Source organism: Sturnira hondurensis, unplaced genomic scaffold (assembly GCF_014824575.4).
Source record: "Sturnira hondurensis isolate 20B ecotype Veracruz unplaced genomic scaffold, ASM1482457v3 Scaffold0020884, whole genome shotgun sequence".
Classification (NCBI taxonomy): Eukaryota; Metazoa; Chordata; class Mammalia; order Chiroptera; family Phyllostomidae; genus Sturnira; species Sturnira hondurensis.
In genome coordinates this window covers 1,896,024-1,913,937 of record NW_028093515.1, presented here as the reverse complement: position 1 = coordinate 1,913,937, position 17,914 = coordinate 1,896,024, and positions in this window count along the sequence as shown.

The window sequence follows — 17,914 nt, the reverse complement described above, 5'->3', positions numbered from 1 at the left end:
GAGAAAGGACAGCTGCCTTGATGCTTCGGAATCCCACTGCCCAGTGTACCTGACCTCTGGAAGACCCCCCCCCAGGACTACTGAAAACTACCTCTTCTTGGGAACCCCCCCACCAGGGCCCCCACTTGCCTTCAGTGCCCCTACCCCTTCCAACTCTTTCACAGATGGCCTGTGAGACACTCGTAAGAGCCTTGGACACTTTGCGGCAAAAGAATCTGGCTCCAGACGTGGAATGTCAGGCAGACACAGTAGGTCAGAGGTCCCTGGGCCTCTGCTCTCCAAGATAAGACTTCTGTTTCAACCAGCCCTCGGGGGCTGGGAAAGGCCTTTTCCATGCCCTGGAGCAGATGGCGGGGCTCAGGCCAGGCCAGGGCAACGCCTATAGGCCAGGCCCCTAGTTCTGGGCATAAGATGTGGGGACCCTCCAACTGAACTCTTGTGCTCCAAAGGAGGGGGCCCCGGAGGTCACCCCAGGTCAGCCGTGAAGGGGTGTGTGAGGAATGAAATCCAGGACCTCTTACATGCCCACCATCACCCCAGAGGGTGCAGAAAGGTCCCTCCAGGAAGTCCCAAGGCAGCGACAGACGAAGGGGTTGCCAGTACATCCCTCAGCTCCAGGCCTCAGCCTGCCTCAGCTGCCCACCCCAAAGGGTACTCTAAGCTCCTGCCCCCTACCCCACAGGACATCTGCCTCCTACCCCTGGAAGCCCCCGTTTTCCCTCTGAATTTCTCCCATCAGACATTCGTCCTAGGACATCCTGACCTCCCTGAGCTCCAAGTGGAGGCTGAGGAACCTCTGGGACAGGGGAGGGGCTGTGGGGCCCAGGCTATGCAGGGCGACTTGGCTGACTCTGAGTCTGTGTGCATGGTGGGACTGGATGTGTGCGGGTGATGCAGGCAGGGTCAGGGTCTGCATGTGAGTCTGCGGGCTGTGTCATTGTGGTATACAGTGGCTGTGGGCCGTGTCAGTGTGGCTGGTGGGTCGGCACATGGTATGTGGGTGTACGGAGCACGGCAGAGTTTTGTGTGGGTCTGTGTATGTGACGTGTCTGAAGGCTGACAGTGTGAGGGGTGTGTCTATATGTTAAGGGAGTGTTTCTGTGTGTGCACGTGTCTGTGTATGACCTGTGGCTCCGTGTGCACGTGTCAGAGCTCAGGTCTGACCCCCCGGGCTGGGTGCTCATGGGGAGCCTGCGATCACACAGGGAGCACCAGGGGCTCCCAGGAGTGATCATTAGAACTGGGAAGGGCCAACTCCCCAGCTGTCACGAAGGGCACAGGGCGTCGCAGAGCGGGCCCACCTCAGGGACCCGGATGTGGTGCTGTCTGCTACCCGTCTGTATCCTTCCCTCCAGATGTTTCCCAAAGCCCCAGGGGCCCAGCAAGTCCAGGCCACGTTTGCCTGGTCAGTGGAGAGGCAAGGCCTTGGGCCCTGGGTGGGAAGAACACATGGCCCAGATGCACACCTGACCAGGGCCCACCTCAGCACCCACGGCAGGACTTCCCCTCAGCGACATGTGACTCCCAGCCTTGGGTTCAAGTACAGTTGCATCTCCTGGGGTGACTGTGGGAGTCACTCGCCTCCCTGAGGCTCAGTTCCCTGGGTCTGGGTCAGGTAACCAGACCTAGCCTACAACAGGCAAAGAGGGGTCACCCCCACACATGCCACGTGACTACCGCTGTTGTTTCTTCCCCTGCCTCTAATCCACGACCCCATGGCTGGGTTGAGACAGGCTGTTCCCAACTAACTGGCCCAGGTCCCAAGCAGAGAAGAAACTGAGGGCCCTGGAAAGCCCAGAGGACCGTGCAGAGGGCAGAGGGATGGCCCAGCACGTAGCTGATGCCATGTGTGGGAAGTGGGCCTCAGAATACCCAGCTGGGGCCTTCTGGAGGCCCTCTCCACCCTACCTACTACATCAGGGCTTACCGTCCGCACACGCATTGGCTCGAGCCAGCCCAGCCAGGCTTCTACACCAGGCCAGGCCTGTCTCTCCGGGCTCCTGAGAATGCCCCAGGGAGGCAGACAGGCAGGGCTTGAGGGGCCCCTGCAGGGGCTCAGGTCTCCCCTGGGGCTGGCATCTCTAGGCGGAGGCTGATGGGATCGGGAGAACGAGGACTCCTCAATGCCAGGGTCAGGCCCACTTGAGCCCACTTCCTGGCTGCTCCTTTTACCCGCTCCTCTGAGCCTCAGTTTCCTCGTCTGCCCACCTCCAAGCACTCCTCACCTGCTCTCCTCCTTAGTGGACAGCCCCCGCCCACCCTGCTTCTCTGTTGTCTGCCCCCCCCCCCCCCNCGCCCCCCCCCCCCCCCGTCTCATTGCTGTAATCTCTGAGCCAGTGCCCCACCCCATGCCGCAGAGCCAGGCAGACCCAAGACAGGAGGCTGCTGGACCATGGCCCTCCGAATCCCCATCACAGGGAGGGGTCTCCTCTTCTAAGCAAAAGCCAGTGTGCAGATACTGCAGGTAAAGATCACATAGCGGGTGATCAGCAGGCCCCTTTGTCCCTGGCCAGACCCACGGGGGGTGCAGTCTCGGGACAGTGGTAGCCACCCGGGAGCCCAGGGCTCCCTAAACTGCATCCTATGGTGGGTCAGGGAACAAGGCTCCCAGAGTCCAAAGGGACTGTAAGGTGTGGATGGGCCAGATCCCCAGCCTGTGCGCCCCGAGATGGAGCAGGCTAGGCCGGCGGGCCAGAACAGCCGGAGGGGTTGGAGCCCAGGGAGCACACTGGAGGCCTCTGAGCTGCCCCCTCCTCATTCTCAAGTCAGGGCTGCTGGGTCACAGACTGGTCACAGGGGTGGCTGTAGGGAGGGGCCCACAGGATGGAAGCCTCCATTCCCCAAAGGATTACGGGCTGGGGCCCTGGCTGTGGGGCTAGTGTGGGGTGCACCCTCACCCCAGCTGCCCTCCTCCCAGTGGTCCTTGGGGTCCTTCACAGCCAGGACCACGCTGAGGACAGGAGTTGTGAGCCTGGGCCTCTGTCACAGCCGTTTGGAGGGGAGTGGGAGGCAACGCCTTGGTTGGCCTCAGACAGGAGCTAGGAGGCCCAGGGCCCCTTCGCTGATGGCTGGACCTTCCAAGGGCCCTGGGGCCCAGGAGGAAGCCTCCAAATCCTGTAGCCACAGTCCTGGGCTGCTTGACACACTCAGCTCCAGGCCCCAGCCTCTTCCCCGGCCTGGCAGGGCCCCTTACAGAGCTGGTCACCCGTCTTCCCCCCGGGGCGGCCGCTGACCACAGCTCTGAGTGTGGAGTGAAGAGAGGAGGCTGGGCCGTGGAGCCTGACGGCTTTGCATTTCCTTCCCTTGCAGCCTGGGCTGGAGCCAGAGGGTCACCCTCAGCCACCCCAGACATGGGGGCAAGCGTTGGTGGAAAGACACATAAGTTCAGGGGTCACAGTGTGTGGCTGAGTCAGAGGTCAAAGATCTGCTGACAGCAGCCTTGGAGGTATTGATCTGGTGGGGGAGGTGACAGACCTCTGTCCCTACCAAGGGCAGTGGGCACAGGCTCCTGGTCAGCACACTGGACTCAGCAGAGCCTACCCCAGAGCAGGCTAGAGGCTACAGATCCCCTCTCATGGCTCCAGGTCCCTCAACTGGAGACCTGGTCCCACGTGCCTGGGCCTTTGTGGCCAGAGGGAACAACAGGGACAGGGAGGCCACGTGCTCCAGCCCCCCAGCACTCACAGTCTGAGGTGACAAGGCGCGGGAAAGTTGGGGACTGAAGAGCCAATAAGCCCCACCTCCTCTTGGAGAGGACAGCGGGCTGCAGCCGCACTAGCTCCCCAGGGGAGGGGGTATGCAGCTGCAGTGGGTCCCAAAGGCCGCCTCAGCCTCACCCGCTCTGGGGAGTGAGCCCGGGTGACCAGAGCCAGACTGTCCCCCGCACCGCAACCCTGTGCCTGTCTCACTTCTGTGGGATGCGGGCACAAAGCCAGCTCTCCCCTACCCCAGAAAGATGTAGTGAGCCCACCACACTCCCGTCCCCAGCCTCTGCCCAGAGCACTCCAGAGGCAGCCAGATACTCCCGCTGCCCCTTACGACCCCCACGCACAGGCACCCACCAGGCCAGGCTGGCCGAGGCCAGTGCAGAGAGCACCTGCCATGGCCGGAGGGGGGGCGGGGTGTGCAGTGAGGAAGAGCCACCTCCTCCAACTGAATGAACTCCAGAAAGATGGGACCCAGAGGTGTTTCTTCATCCGCACTTGAGGTTGCCTGGGGAGGGAAAGTGGGGAGTGTGTGTGCCTGTGCACATGTGCATATGTGTGCATCCATACGCCTGTCGGTGCGTGTGTCTGTGCATGTTTATGTGCAGTGAGTAAGCATGTGAACCGTGTGATTATGGGCACACAGGGTTCACTGCGTGTGTTTGTGTGTACTTACATGTGTTTGGCCGGAGCCAGAGGCCAGGCTGGCCCCCTTCCAGGTGCTGACTGGAGAGACACTCCAGCTGTCCCTTGGAATGGCTTGAACCCGGCTCGGCCAGAAACCCTTACCAGTCCCTATGGTCCGGCCCTGGCAGTTGTCCTAGAGCTAAGGGCTTCTGACCAGCCCTGGCCAAGCTGGCCGTGTGACCAGAGGGCAGCTCTGTCCACTGGGAGGGCATGTGGTGGCCCCTGGCTCGCAGCAGACCCAGGCTCGAGGTCACTGGCACTGAGGCAGAGGCACGTGGCCCACTGGGGGCCAGAGCTCTCCTTGATGCCGCCACAGCCCGGCCAGAGGCCTCCTCCTACCAGTGACCCCTGCTGGGAGCATCAGGTACTGCAGACTGGCTCTAAGAGTCATTGTCCGCCGAAGAAGCCCCCTTCACTGCAATAAGGTTCCACCTTGCAGGGAACCGTTTACTTGATATTTGCTGTTTTGCAAACTGTACTCCAAGGAACCCCTAGCTTTCCTTTAGGTCCCCCCAAGGTCTCCTCAAAGTGATGCTCCCAGCTCCCCACCTTCCTCCTCAAAAGCGCATTGCTCCTAAGTATTGGGCTTTTGAAGACCCAAAAATATTTTTAAATCTCTTGGCTAGATTTTGACCTTTCGGTTCTAGTGGTCTGTTTTTGAGTGGTCTCAGCCGAGTCCTTTAAAGCAACCTGTGGGCTTAAACCCCTCGTCTCCTGCTGGGGTCAATATGACTCTAAGAGGGTTTCTGGTGTGAAGACCTCTTGGAAATCAGGAGACAATAAGGAGAGGTAAGGTCCACCTCAGGGCTGGGCAGCCCTGGGAGCACTATAGAGGCATGCATGGGAGAGGCTCCAGGGCCCCACCACCCAAGCCTTGACATGGGGAGACCCTAATAACAGGGCAACTCCACCCAAGAGCCCACTGGCTTCCCCCCACCGCACAGGGGGCAGGGCAGTTATGGCTCCTCTCTCCCCACCGTGTGGCTGCCCACATTCCCCTGCATGTTCCCAGTTTCCCTGTGTAACCTGTGGGGGCCCCCACAATGCCTCATTCCACACCACGCAGTGTCTGCCTAAGGCCATTAAATGTGACGTGTTGTATTAAAACGTGGGGTGCACAGGACACAAAGCAGGGCCAGACGTGTTGTGGTCGGTGGCTCTGCAACCCTGGCCCAGCACTGCCAACTTACACTGGCCCCAGGAAGCCCCCCGTGGGGACCACCTCCCTGTAAGTCCATGCAGCGGGGGTGGCAAGACCCAAAGCAGACCGAGCAGAGCACAACAATGCCTAGGGACCTCTGGGGTAGACAACACTTTGTTCCATTCTTTGGTTCTGCTCCAGAGGGACGGATGCTGAAGTCCAAACATGGTCCTGTGGAGGACAGACAAGGTTGGGAGAGATGAGCGCAGCACCCTCCCTCTTATTCCCATTCATTCATTTATTCATTCGTCCAACACAGTGAACAAGGCCGATCAGCTCACGGTCTAGTGGGGCTCGTGGGGCAGAGAGCAATAAAAGGAAGGAAGTAAAATACGTAGAATTTCACGTGGTGGTCTGGAAGAGAAGCAGGACGGAGCGAAGGGAGACCACTGATGCAGGAGACGTGATTTGCAGCGAAACGCTCCAAAAAAGCTTCCTGGAAGGCACCATCGGAGCAGCCCCGAGGGAGGTGAGGAAACGAGCCTGAGGACCTCTGGAAGCGCCGTCCAGGGAGAGGGAAGAGCAGGGGCAGAGGCCCGAAGGCCGGAACGTGCTGGCTTCAGAAGCAGGGTGGCTGGAGCCAAGTGGGTGTGAGGAGAGTGCCTGAGCGGGTGGGCAAGGTGAGGGGGCTGTATGTAAGGTCACCGCCATGGCCTACTCTTTGGATTTACTCTGAAGGGTGTGGAGTCGCTGCAGGGAGTTGGGCTGCAGAGCACCTCAGCATGGGGCCTCTGTGACCCTTCCCTCTGCTCTGTCCCCCTTCAACCCTGCTCCCAGCCCAGGAGGCTCTATCCAGGAGCCTGGGAGTGGGATGGCCCAGTCCTGCCCTGTCTTGGGGAGCCCTCCTCCCCTGAGGGAAGGCTCTCTGGAGTTTTACCTGCTTCTCAGCCCACAGGGACGTGGGGCCCGGGGCCTGTAGGATCCCCCATAAGCTGCACCATCCGATCCTTACCAGGTACAACTAGTCCCAGACAGGACAGACTGGTTGGCCACATCCCAGCAGGAAGGCTCCATAGCCCTGCAAAGGGGTGGCCCCTGAGAAACTCTCTACATTGAGTGTTTGTGGGGGAAGAAAGCAATGCGACCCGACGTCCTTCGTAGTCCATTTCCTCCTCCCCCCAACCCCCCCCACCCGATCTCCATCACTGCACTCCGTCCTCATAGGCCTCAGTGTTTAACTAACAACAGGTTTGGCTTATTCCTGCCTCTGTGCCTCAAATGCTCTTCCCTCTGGTGCTCACAGGACTGACCCACCTTCCCACCGGCTCACAAAGGCCCTCCCTGAGGACCCCCCAAAGCAGCCACCCCAGTGGCCCTCCCTATCCCCCCCACGATTTATTTCCTGTGTGACAGAGTCTCCATCACCAGTCCCCTGGTCCATTCGTTTGGCGGCTCCTGTGTTCCGTACCACAGGACTCAGGGTGTGGAGCCCAGGGTGCAGGTCAAAACGCTGAATGGAGACCGCTACAGCAGGTACCCGGTCCCGGGAGGGGGCAGGGTGGCTGAGAGGGGCTGTGCTTCCCCACCTCCCACTCTCTCCGTCCTCAGTGGGGTCTGTGTGGGGAGGAGGTGGGGACAGGGCTGCCTCAGTGGAGAATATCTCCTCCCGGACAGGGTAATGTCACCCCACTGGCTCAACACAGCTAGTGGACACTCAGACACCTCGACAGACCAGGGAGCACCCCCTGCCTGAGGGAAAGAGCACACCTGGGGAGACCCTCACCTGGGCCCTTCTTCTGTCTTGCGGGTTCCTGGTGACACCTAGTGGCCACTGTTTCCAATGCACTGCTTTCCCCATTTCCCACACTCCTTCCCAGGAGGTGTCAGGGCACAAGGGTGCCCAAGCTAAGGCCTCCACCCACTCATGTGCTCCCCATTTCCCATGAAGATTCTGGGGCTCACACCCACATGCTCACTCTCACACCCTCTCTCATCCTTCCCGCACACAGGGACAGAACACACGGCCATGGGGTCATCCCTTGGCTCTCTAAGCTGAGGGTCTTTGGGGGTCCCACTGGAGCCACTCCAGCCCTCCGGTCACCCCCCATTCCCCAGTGTACCCACCAGCTGCTGACCTCTGGGGACGAGGCCTGGAGAGAATTGCATCGTGACACCTCTGACTCTACCACTGGCATAAACAAACCCCAGGCCAAGGCATAAGGCCAAAGTCAAGACACAGGAAGAATTCAGGAGGTTGCCACCCCTACCAGAAGCCTACGAAGAACCAGCCTGTGGGCAAGGTGTGGACCCCTGAGGACAGCAGGCAGGGGAGGGACCTGGGAGCAGGCCAGGCCCAGGAGCAGGCGTGCCCACGGTGGTACAGAGCAACCGCGGCTGAGCCGGGGCCAGGCTGTTTGCCTCACTGAGAGGAGCCCCAGGAAATGGGGGAAAGGCCTGGTTGGCAGGACGGCTGTGCAACCCATTTGACAGCCACTGAGGCAGGGGGCACACATGGCCAGCAGTTGGAGGCGGTGCCCCAGGCCTGGGACCCTAAACCCATGGGCCTGAAGGAACCAGTTTCAGGTTCACCACCGGCCTTCTCCCCAGCAGTCGCCAGGGGAAGAGGACAAAGGTCGCTTTCCCCACTTCCCAGATGGGGCACTGAGGCCGGGCAGGAGCTGACAGACAAAAGTTGCCGATGCCTCACTTTCCAGGAGGCGGAGTGTCAGGGTCCTTACCCAATGTGTCCTCCCAGGACCCAGCTATCCCCCACCATTGTGTGCCCAGCCCTGCTAGCTCAGAGATGGCCTCATCCACCAGTGCCCCCTTCCCAAAGCCCTCCACTCACCCCCTGGCCTCCAGTCCCTGCCCTGCACAGAGGAGGTATCTCGGAAGCCGGGGCACCCACAGGACGAGAGGGGATGTCTTCCAAGGCCCAGGGAGAGGCCAGGTTGGGCGGCTGCAGCCCGAAGCCCTTGCCTGCTTGCCTTGCGTAAACCTTGGTCAGGATCAGGTAGGCTTTGCCTGGTGAAGAGAGGTGACGAGAGGTGACGGCCAGCCCCAAGGTGCCTTCAGCTACTGCGTGCCCAGGGCTCCATGCTCCAGGGACACCTTATGGGCTGGAATCTCAGGCTCCACAGGAATAGATGCCAGGCGCTGGACTCAAGGCTGGGCTATCAAAGGGGCCTTCCAGGTAGGAATGAAGGGGTCCTCTGCCGCCTCGGGCTCTCCCACAGCACCAGCTCCACTTTGACTTCGTGTAGCTCTTCCCAGTTGGGTACTCTCAGACGGAGAAATTCCCTTGTGCACCCAAGTCCCCACCCTCCCCATATTCCTTTAGCAGAAGGAGCAGAAGGTCTGGGCAGGGAGCCAAGGTGCGGGGTGGGGTCACGGTCGCCTTCCAATGCTAGTATAACCCGCTGCTCTCCCGCATGGGCCCCCTTCGGTGCGTGTCAGTGAAAAGAGAACGGAATGAAACCACGGTTTCGGGCAGGTCCCCTTCTTGGAGCCAGATTCTGACAATGCCAGGGATGGGTCAGAGGGCAGGTGCTGCCAGGGGTGGGCCGCAGGGAGGGCTCCCTGGAGAAGATGCCTGGGCTGAGGAGCTCCTCAAGACCAAGGACTCAGGTGGGATTCCAGGGTGTCCAGAGGACAAGGCACTGAGGCAGGGCAAGACCCTGAGCTGCTGGAAGACAGAGGCAGGAGTTAGGAAGGAACCAGGGGGTCGGAACAGGCAAGGCCGGAGCATGGGAGCCATGGGGCCACGGCACGGACAGGCCAGATGTCCCTGCATGGGCCAGGGAGGAGACAGGGGCTGGGTCCAAGGGAGAAATCAGTTGGCAGTTCTTACAGGGGATGTGGGGCAGGGGATGGGGCTCCTTGTCATGGCTGCCCCCACCCCCGGATCCGAGAGCCAGGTAGGCGAGAGGCCCTCACAGGGGCTGTGCTTCTCCCTTGTGGTACTCCAGGTCTCCCAGGGAAGTGTTGGGGGTGGTAGTAATGGGAGTGCCATAGGCGTTGCCAGTGCGGGGCTTGGGAGGTGATGGGAGGGTGTCCTGCTGGCCATAACTTTTCCCATGTCCCACAGTGTCCTGATATTCCACCGGACACTGGGGAGGTGGGTGGTTCTGAAACGGGGTGATCTTGCCCCCGGAGGGGCCTTCAGCAATGTCAGGAGACATTTCTGATCATCACGGCCCGGGGTGTGGGTGCCACTGGCCGCCAGCAGTGGGGGCCAGGGACGCTGCCAGAGTGCCCGCTGCTTCCGCAGTGCCGAAGCAGAGGGTCCTGGAGGAGGCGACACCCCTGAGGTCACGGCCAGGGTCTGGGACCCACCTGTGTTTTGAAGTCTACAGAATTCCTTAGGGACGTAAGAAGCGTGAAAACACAGGGCCAAAGGGAACCCTGTGTCATTCAGAAAGCGGGAAAGGCATGTCCCTAAGGTGGCACCGTGGCTCCAGCAGGCATCTGAGCCCGGAAGGACCCCCCAAGCCCTGTCTGCTCAGGGGCCTCCAGGTCCACGGAACCAGCACCTGAGTCCTCCGTAGGTCACGCCCACACGTTCCTCATCAAACACACATTGTCAAGTTATCAATTACGTTCCTTTCACTTCTTCCTGTTTTAAGTTAGGACACTGTGTTGATTTTTTTAAATATTTTTTTATTTATTTTTAGAGAGGGAAGGGAGGGAGGAGGGAGTCAAAGTGTGGGCCTCCCGTGCCCCCTACTGGGGACCTGTCCCCAACTCCGGGACAAGCCCTGACTGGGAATGCAACCCACGGTTCTTTGGTTCACCGGCTGGTGCTCGATCCACTGAGCCACACCAGCCAGGGCTGATTTTTTTAACTATGACGGCAGGTTAAATTATCTATGAATTTCATTCTGGAATGGTGAGAAGGCATTATAAGATTCCTTCTAGCCCTGGCCGGATGCCTCGCTTGGTTGGAGCATCGTCCCATTCACCAAAAGTGTGCAGCTTCCTCCCCCAGTGAGGGCACACACCTAGGCTGCAGGTTTGATCCCTGGTTGGGGAGCACAGGGAAGGCAACCATCAATGCACTGCCTCTCACACAGATCGAGCTCTCTCTCTCTCTCTCTCAAAATTCAATAAATATGTCTTCAGCTAAAAACATTTTTTTAAAGATTCTTCACAAAAGGGGCAATGCATAGGATTGTACGGACCAGACTTCAGTGCTCCCAGGCAGTGAGGCACTGAGGAGGAACTGGGGGTTCCTCCTTGAGCAGCAGAATGAGGCTGTCCCCTGGATAAGGGGGGCTAGTGGAGGCCTGAGCATGATGTTGCCTATGGGACCCTCGACCTGAGGGGAGCTGGGTCTTAGAGTGCACATCAGAGTGGAAACGTCAGACCCATAAATCACCGAGTGTGGAGAGGGGGCCCTGGAGGGAACCCCAGAGGCACTGAGTGGGCAACGGGAGGCAGGGGCCATGGAAGGGAGGGTACGCAGGCCGCCCGGCCCAGGGTGGCCTGGAGGGCAGGGTCTGTGGGCAGCTCCCTGGGGAGGCCCGGGCAGATCCGGCACGTGGTGGTGCACAGCAGGGGCCAAACGCCCGCTGACCTATTTGGAGGCCTCCCTCCAAGACCACAGGCAGTTTCGGGAAGAAGCCACCTAGCCCCAGTTGGGCCCACAAGGTGAGCCACACCAGTTCATCAACAGACCACAGCCTCTGCCCACCAAACTGACAGGCTGGGTGAAGGCCAGGAGGGACTCCAGGGGGCAGGATGGGATGAGGAGCCCCAGGACCAACCAGGAGGCCCACGCCTTCCAGGGTTTGCAGGTCCCGGGTCCAGCTATCCCAGCTTCCCACTTAGCAGCTCTGTGACCTTGGACTGATACCCCACTCTGTGCCTCAACTTTTCCCCCTTTGAAATGGGGAGATAACGGAGTGCCAGCCCTGCTCCCATCTCCCCCAGACAGTGCCCCAACCCCACCCCATGGCCTGGCCAGGCAGCACCTCACCTCCCAGCAGGACCTAGTCTGGCAGCCTGACTGGGGCCCCCTCCCATGGTCATCCTGAAGCCGGTGGAGCTGCGTAGAATCCCGACTTCACACATCTCCCTTTGGTAAGATGGGCTGGAAAGGATGCATCATATTCCTCTTGAGAGAGAGTTCCAACTGATGTTGTTCCTGAAGACCCTTGGCAACAATGCAGTGTGGACCTGAGGCTCCTGGCACCGCTGGCACCTCCCATCAGGACAGGGGTGGGTTTGAAACCCCCTCCTTTAGTGGAGATTCAGCCCAGCCCACCCAGAGAGGCAGCAGCAGTGCGGTGGCCAGGACTGAGAGCAGGGAGACCCCCTGAGACCCGCCCTCCTCAGACCCTTCTGAGGGCACCCAGGACCCTGAAGGCCCCCTCTGGACAGGGCCTCTGGAGAAGTGGGCCTCAGTTTCTCCAGAATGGCTCACCCCTCATAACCCAGGGAAGTCAGAGCCCCACATTCTCCTTGCTGGCTCTGGCGCCAGCCAAGACTGGATGTCCCCACCGGATGGAGCTCTCGCTGGGGGAAGGCACGCGGAAGACAATCCATGGCCATGGAACAGCCTCCCACCACAGTGTCCCAGGGGGCCGAGTGCCCTCGGAGGCCACCAGTGTTTGGTGATGTGAAGTCTTGTTTTCACGTTAAAGTGGTGGTTTGTGAGAAGCACACACTTAGACTGCCCCAATTTTTTGTCACGGGGTTTGGAGCCTCGGAGGGACCTGCCTCAGTGCCCAGCCCCTCGCTGCCTGCTCCCCTCCAGGGGCGCCCACTCTGCCACCCACACCTTTCCCAGGCTCCCTGCCTCCCTGCCTGTGGGGCCACAGGGCCTGTAGAGTCCCTGCCCACCAGCTCATGGTTGGCCTGCCAGGGTGGCTCCACTCAGCTGTGAGAAAGGCTGGGCCCATCAGATAAAGCTCTGGGCCCTCCCCAAGCCACCGCCACCGCAGGAGGCTCCGTCGCCTCCTAGTCCCTCCCCAGCCCCGCACTGAGGCAGGTGTGCTGAGTGGAATGAATTTCACTACAAGATCTCTCTGGTTTCACTATGAGTTTCCTTACGCAGGCCAGCACCCATGGTGCCTGGGGCCTCCCCTGCATTTCTCCAGCCAGGAGGCAAGCTTCCCCCTCAGGCAGCCACCAGAGGAAGACTGGGCAGCCCTTGGGGAGGACTTCTCCTGACCCCCACCTGATTCCAGTGGTCCCAGAAAAGGCTGAGTCCTGGTCCCAGGAAGCCTGGACTGCCCTCCCCAAACCCCTAGGACACGATCCTGCAGAGGCCTGGATTCCTTGACATACCAGGGAGGTAGGCTACCAGGGTCATCCCCAGGACCAGGAGGCTGCCCCCTGGTGGCACGTTGTGGAATGGCAGGTATACTTGAGTGAAGCCTGGGGGCTGGAGGGTACCATGGTCCAGGAAGCTGGCCCAGCAGAATTTGGGGCTCAGGGGACCAGGGAGAAAATTAGAGGCCAGTTTTAGAGCAGAGACCAGAGCCCCAGTTTCCCATGTTTCCTAGTGGTTCCTGTTACCTACAGCCCCCACCACACCAACAGGGGTCTGCACAGGGCTGTGCCCATAGGAGCCTCGGGGGAGGGTTAGGGTCACAAAGGAAGACAGGAGTCCTCTCCGCCCATTTCCCTCTTCTGACTAGTGGGCCCCAAAGCCCTATGGCCTGGGCAAGCAGCCCCCGCCATAGCTCTTGGCCCTGGGGGGTTGTACGCCACCCCCACTCCCCACCCCCCACAGAACTTAAGTGACTTACCCAGCTCATGAGTCAGTCACAGAGCTGGGACTAGAACTTGTACCTCTCTCCTTTTTTTTTCAAAATCTTCACCCAAAGATATGTTTTTTATTAATGTGAGAGGGAGAAACATCGATCGGTTGCCTCCTACACCTGCCCTGACCAGCGATCGAACCCCAAACCCAGCCATGTGCCCTGATCGGGAATAGAACCCACAACCCACGGGTGCCCTGGAGGACGTTACAACCAACTGGCCACACTGCCCAGGGCTAGAACCTGCATCTTGTGATTCCCGGGTCACACATCTGAGAATCTTCACTGAGGACCTACAGTCTGCTAGGGGGAAGGCCAGGTGGAAGGCCAATTTGAAGCAATGCTGGGGTGACAGAGAAGCTGTTGTGAGCCTGGAGGAGAGGGTGGAAAGTAGGTAGTATTGGGAGGGGCGTGCGGTGTGAAGGGGTGAAGGCTGAAAGCGGGCCAGTCGAAGCTCTGGACGTGCAGACTGGAAATCGAGTCCCCCTCACAGGAAGGAGTGGACAAAGGCTCTGGGTGGCAACACCCTTCAGGTGATCGTTCTGGAAGCACTGAATGTGGAGACTGAGCCCTCGGGCCTGGGCCAGGTGGTTACTGCCGTTGCCCCCACACCAGGGAGGGCCAGAATGTCTGGCCCAGAGTTTTGGTGTTTTTTCCAGTCTCAGAATATTTCGAAGCTTGAGAACGAACTGAACACCGGTGAATTGTGGGAGGGAAACAAGTGTAATACAGGAACCACCCCTCCAAACTGAAAGATGCTGGGCTGAGGGTGTGTGTGTGTGTGTGTGTGTGTGTGTGGGTGGGTGTGGAGGAGGCTCTACAGCTTCCACCCAAGGAAACCAAGGGGGAAAATGATGCTTTTCTTTACTGTTGGCTGCCCTCGATCACCAAGAGATGTCCAGGCAGCCCGCTTCCCCACAAATGTGCTTCCCGTACTCTCTGTTCCACAGTGACATCTGGAGGGGGCATTAGAATGGCCTGGAAATCCCAGCTTGGAAAAATTAGGTGGGGGGAAAGTGTTACCAGGCCAGCCCTGATCCTAAGTGTGTGCTCGGTCCCGGGAGTCTTTGACACTGTCCCAGCTTCCACCCTACCCGGTAAGGAAAAGACAGGAAAAAAAATGGAGTCATTGTGGTCAAGCTGCTAAATGCTACAGTCAGGTAGGGTGAGGCAGGGGAAATGATTGCACTCTTGATTCAAGTAGCCTGGGTGTTTAAACTTTTGAATTCTCCAGTTATGCCTGGAGGTATGTCTGTCTGTCTATCTATCTATCTATCTATCTAGATATACACACACATACAAGCAACACTCTGATTACCCCCCGGAGAATTTATTTCTAGCCAAAGCCTTCTGGATCATTTATTCTTGGTCAATGCCTGCCTCAGCTGATAGAGGCCATTACTTCTGGCCTGGGGAGAGCGTGCTGCAGGGAGTGTGGCGCAGGGCCAGGCTGGCTCACGGCAGAATGTCACTGGGAACACCTACACATTTAGTCCCATGGTATGTGGAGCGTTGGTTTGAACTCCTGCCCGAGGGGTGTTGGGACTGGACACGCGTAGGGGCTGTCTCGCCAGGGTGCAGAGGGAGGAGAGAAAAGGAGGCAAGAAAGGACAGTGACAATGTCCAGGGCCAAGAATTCCATCAAACCGAAGCAGAGAGGGGCCCCCAAGAGCCATCAGCAAAGAGAGGCTTGGGATTTGGACAGGGAGTACTTTGGAGGTGGGATGGTGAAAGTCAAGGAGAAACTGGGGCTGCCCAAGTGCATACCTGGGCTGGAACTGTGGGGAAGAAGAAGAAGAGGGACTGAGGCCAGAACTGGAGTGGGAGCGCCGAGCTGTTTCGGTGCCCGTGGCGAGCTGCTGGAGAAAGAGCAGGCCCAGAGACCCCCAGCACAGACTCCATCTCGCCCAGGGACCACACCCAGGACATGTCTAATGTCCTATTCTTTCCGAAGTGAGTGTAACCGACATACAAAAAAATTGCACAAATCACTGGGGTTTAATTTTAAGTGTTCTGGTGAACGTGCTGTGGTATCTCACTCTGTTTTTAATTTGCATTTATCTCTTTTTAAACATTTATTTATTTGTTTTTAGAGAAGAGGGAGAAAGCGAGGGAGAGAAGCATCAGATGTGCAAGAGATACATTATCAGTTGCCTCTTGCACGCCCCCTACTGGGGACCTGGCCTGCAACCCAGGCATGTGCCCCTGACTAAGAGTCAAACCGGTGACCTTTTGGTTCACAGGCCACCACTCAATTCACGGAGCTACACCAGCCAGGACTAATTTTCACTTTTCTGATGACTAATCAGGTTGAACACCCGCTCAGAAGTTTACCAGTCATTTGTACGCCCTCTTTTGGGAAGCACCTATTTAGTCTTCTTCCTTCGGATTTGTAGGCATTTTCATATTTTTAAGATACAAGTCCTGGGTCAGATATATGTATTGAAATAACTTGAATTCTCATATGTGGCTTACTTTTCCTCTCTTAATCGTGGTTTTTAATTGACAGAAGTTTCTCATCTCAATGGAGTCCAATTGATCACTTTTTTACTGAGAGTGCTTTTTGCGTCCTACTTAAGAAAATGAATCTATTCTCCCCCGAAGTCTTCTGGCATCTCCGTGGTTTTATCTTTTGACAAACATTTACCTCTCACATTCGTGCCCATGGAACTGGTGTTAGGGTATGGCACAAGGCCGAGGGGAGTCCTTTTCTTGGTGAACACTCAGTGGACCCAGCACCACGTACTGAAAAGTCTGTCCTTTCCCCACTGCCCTGTGGCGTGCGCAACGCTGAGGTGATGGAGCAGGGGCCCGCCGGCGAGTGGCTCTGCTGTGTCCGGTGGTCATTTTGTTCTGCGGGTCTCTTGTCTGTCCTTGCACTGACACTCTCTCCCTAACTGTGGTGTAAGTCTCTAGCTTTTTTCTTCTTCACCTATATTTTAGAATCAGTTTGTCAATTCTCATAAAAAAAAAAAAACCAGCAAACCACGACAAAATCCTTTGGGACTTGGAGTGCATTGGACCTGTAGATCAGTGCTCTAGTTCCACTTGGAGCTAATCAACACCTTAAATTCCAATCCATGAATGGGGACAATCCCTCAACCAATTTACGTCTTATACAATTTCTCTGTAATGTTTTGTGGTTTTCTGTGTAGAAATTATACACATAATTTACTAGATTTATTTTTAGGTATTACTTTTATGCTCTAATATAAATTTTATTTTCTAATTGCTGCTGGCATATACAAATACAATCAGGTTTTTTTATATTGAACTTGTATCCAGTGCTAAATTAACTAATCAACCTTAAGTTTACTTACAAATGTCTTTGCCTTTTCTACCCAGTCATGTCACATGTAAATGAGTTACATAGCTTCCCTTCCTATCTTCATATCCTGGCACTGCTTTTCGGACCAGCTTCTTTTCACTGAGTAGCACGCATTTAACTTTTCTCCTGGTCCTTTCATGGTCTGACGGCTCATTTGTCTCCAGGACTAACTGCTATTCCGTTGAGCGGACGCACCACCGTTTACGCGTCCATTCGCCTACCGAAGGGCAGCGTGGTTACTCCCAAGGCTTGGCAATTATGCACAAAGCCGCTGCAAACATCCACGTGCGGGTTTCTGGGGGGATGTAAGTTTTCATCTCCTTTGGGTGAACACCAAAGAGCGTGAATCCCGGATCTACGGTCGGCGTTATTTTAGTTTTGTGGGGAACTGCCAAGCTGTCTTCCCAGGCGGCCGCACTGTGTTGCATCCCCCCAACAATGAGTGAGAGTTCCTATTGCTATGCACCCTCACCAGCATTTTGCATTGTCAGTGTTCTGGATTTTGGCCACTAACACGTGTGTCTTTTTACTTCCTTTTCTTGCCCTGCTCCCAGCAGCCAGAGCCTCCAGCACAGCGGTGTATAGAACTGAAGAATGCTAACGTTCTTTCTCATTTCCAGTCTCAGTGGAAAAACACCCCAACATTTCACTATTAAGCATGATTCTAGCTGCAGGATTTTGTCGTTCTTTTGTTTCCTGGTGGGGTTTGGGTTTGGGTTTGGGTTTGGGTAGATACTTTGCCAGACTGAGAAAGTTCTCTTCTGTTTCTGATCGGTTCAGAGGTTTTGTTCGTTTAAACGGTGGGTGGCTGTTTTCTGAATCGATCCTGTAGTTTCCCTTGTTTTTCATTGTTACTGTGGGGAATTGTACCGATTGGCTGTATGGTAAAACAGTTTTACCAACCTTTTCTTCCCTTTGAGGTTTGCAGATTCTAGTTCAGTTGCGCTTAAAATGACTTCCTGAACTATGGGCCTGGGCGCAGGTCCACCCTGTGCGGTGCGCTAGAGTCAGCCCCTCTCACACAGCCCGCATTTCGGGTGCCAGTGAGTGGCTCACCCACCCTGGAACACCAAGGCCCCTTGGCTAGCGAGACTCACGCCAGCCCCAGAGAGCGCTAGCCCTGGCTGGACCCTCGCGTTGAGAGGGTTCCTGGACGCGGAGAGTGCAACCAGCAGGTGGAGACTACCCTCGAAGAGCGAGAGTCTGCCGCACTCTGCCGCCTCCCCCACTACCCCGGCCCCACCCCCTCCGCACCTCCGCGCGCGCCCGGCTCCTTTAAGAGAGTCGG